Raw genomic sequence first — 3,066 nt, forward strand, 5'->3', positions numbered from 1 at the left:
CTTTACCGGAGCAGACTGACCATTCTCCTGCAGATCAGAGAAGCTGGTGGGTTCAAACCGCTGACCTGTTGGTTAGCACCCAAGTGCTTAACCACTGTGCCACCAGGGCTCCTAGGGCCACAGAGGTGGGTGCAAAAGAGACCTCATCCTCTGCCCAAGTTCACCATTTAATGCTACAAAACCACACAGTACTCATGATTTGATTTTTTTTTATTTTCTGAAATGGAACCATTGTACATTGTACAAACCATATCTACTGATGGAATAAATAAGAAATCATACTGCTGTACAACACCCCAAAATAAAACAAACCTTAAGAGGAAAACAAATTAGGAAATGGTGAAAACAGGTCGTTATACCTCTCCCAGGTCCTTAGCGATTAAGAACGTTCCATGCCATTCCACCGTGTGATCATGGAGGTCACCCCCTCGAGGAGTCGGTCAGCTGCCTTCCGGACTATGGGTGTAAGTGCCAGCACTTTGTGGAATGTGTAGTCGCAGCTCTCCCCGACTTGGACTTCGGCAGGGAATGAGTTAGCCCTGGGAGCCCCTGAAGGCCATGGGGCCTGGTGTCCGTGGAAGGCGGGTGTTCACTTGGGCCCCCTGGCCTGGGGGCAGCCGGTGACGGCTTCGATTCTGCGGCGGGGAGAGGTGCAGGGTGCAGGGGGGGCGGGGGCGTCGGCTCCGCGGGCTGCGCGGGAAGGGAAGCATGTCTGGTTTTTGCAGTCTGATCATTCCACGCGGAAGGCCTTCGTGGCCAGCAATACGGACGGCGTGGCTGGCGTTCTGCTGGCCTGGCCGTGGTGGGGTCCTGTTGGTCCTGACCACGAGCCCATTCCTACCTTCAGGCACTTCAGAGAAAAACAAGTGACAGCCTCGGTACTGCAGGTGGCGTCTTCACCCTCAACGGTGCCAGCTCCCCTGGCCTGTCCGGAGGCCGCCGCAGACCAGAGGGGCAGGTGACCCTCGCCGGCTTTCCGTTTCTGTGGATGTGAGTGTTGAATTCTCCTTTAGCTCTCCAAGGTTACAACCTCTGGTTTCCCACAAAGAAAAGGAAACCGACCTCCAATTCCTCTTTCATCAAAAATGGAGTTTTGCTGCAAACAAAAATTACTCTAACCTACAGGGTCCAGAGGTAAAGCCACCTGGAGACGCGTTAGCAGCGAACGTGTCTGGCGTTTTTTATGTCAAGACGCAGAATTCGCTTCTCAACAGAGCTGACTGCCTGAGGGGGAAGATTGAGAAGTACAAGGATTATTTCTTTTCTTTTTTTTTTAAGACAGAAACCTTTCGGCCTTGCAAACTTCAACATTAAGATTTTCAAAGTTTTTTGTTTGTTTCTTATTTCAGGAGACATTTTGCGTGAGGTATTTGAAATTCAGGAACATTTTGATTCTTCTCGAAGTGCAGGAAATAGATTGGCTCCCTTCAAAAAGAAAGAAAGAAAGAATAATAATAATGAGAGCCTCACCCTCAGAAACTCTTAGAAAACGGATTCCGGCAGACACTCCCCGCGGTGGTCAGGAGGAAGATCCACACAACACAGGTGGTGCCTGAGCAATGCACCAATAAGCCAAGAAAAAAAAAAAAAAGCCACCAACAACACTGCCCCCCACCCCCGATAACACACAACTCAAAGGGAGTTAGAGCCCCACTGCCGCAAAGAATGCTTAGGAGAAGGCTAAGGTCCGAGGAGTCTGTAAATAATAATTAAGAGCAAACCGGGCCTCAGAACCACAGTTGGGCAGTTCGTTTAAAGAGCAGCTCCGTGTTTGCGAGAGGAGGCTGTCCCTAGGCAGGTGGGGACGGAAGCGGTGGCAGGGGGCTCCTGTCACTCCTTTCTGGAGAGAGTGCAGATCTTTCCGATCGCCTGGTGCCTGTTTGTGGCCTTCCAGGCCTGTCCACCAAGGCCCGCTGCCTGCTGGGGGCAGACGGCTAGTTCTGGGAATGAGCCCTTTGTTTGCTCTGAGAGTCAGGAACATGGAGCTGAAGCAAACTGGTTTCAGCTGCCTGCCATGGGTGGGAGGGCGGTGCCGGGCGATGGGGAGGCAGAGGGCGCGGGTTACTTGGGGTTTGAAACCCAGGCAACGTCCTAGGAGAAAGTTCAGCACCAGCTATTCCTGCGCTCTGTCCCCAGCTCGGGATGACTGGAAGGGGGCGTTCTCACAAGCCGGACAGAGAAGCCATGTCATCTTCAGAGGTCTGGGATGAAATGGTGACGGTGGGGAGCGTAGGGTGCAAGTGCCAGAAAAACCTAAGGGCTCCGAGTGTCAGTGTGGCTGCAGAGGACCTTGGAAACCCTGGCCACAGCTGTCCCAAGCAAGTGACGGCGTCTCAGGTACCTAGCCAGCCCTTGGGGACTGCACCCTGGCACCTGTGACTTCCAGGGCCCTGGAGGCTGGTGCTGGCCCCACCCAAGGCTCACCAAAGGCCTTGCACCTGGAGATAGACAGGCCAGGGGCTTCCCGCTCCTGGCCGGCCTCATTTCTGCTTCTCCTCCCTGCCTGCCCTGCTCCCTTCGAAGTCCCGGGGCAGCAGGGAGCTGAGAGATGAGACACCAAACCCAGCGGGCACTTTGCAAAGGGAGAAGCAAAAAAGAACCAGGAAAACAGGCCAGAGGTCACCTCAAGGGCACAAGGCACAAAAAAAGAAAGCGGACAGGACTGGCGGGACAGTGAGAAGCCCGGGTGGGAAGTGGATTCCGGGTGGGAACCACCTCCAATAGCTTATATCGTTAAATAGGGGCGGGGGGGGGGGTACAGCAGCAACACAAATGGAATCTTGGCTTCGGAGACAGTGTGCAGACAGACAGACGGACACTCCTGAGCGGTCGGCTCCCCCTTCCCAAGGACAGCAACTTAGAAGTTCGAGTGTTTTGCTTCACAGCGGAGTTCTTCAGGGGCTGAAAAGTGACGCCATTCTCGGTCTTCTGGGATTTGCACTTGGTAAACTTGAAGATTTAGTAGTTCTGTTCGTACCCAAGAGGGACCGCTTGGGGGAAGAAGTTCTAGAACAAGCCTGCTGACGTCGCTCCCGTGAGCGTGGGTCCGAGCGGCCCCGCCAGTGC

This window comes from Orycteropus afer, unplaced genomic scaffold (genome assembly GCF_000298275.1).
Source record: "Orycteropus afer afer isolate SDZICR_OR568_19922 unplaced genomic scaffold, OryAfe1.0 scaffold00048, whole genome shotgun sequence".
Classification (NCBI taxonomy): domain Eukaryota; kingdom Metazoa; phylum Chordata; class Mammalia; order Tubulidentata; family Orycteropodidae; genus Orycteropus; species Orycteropus afer.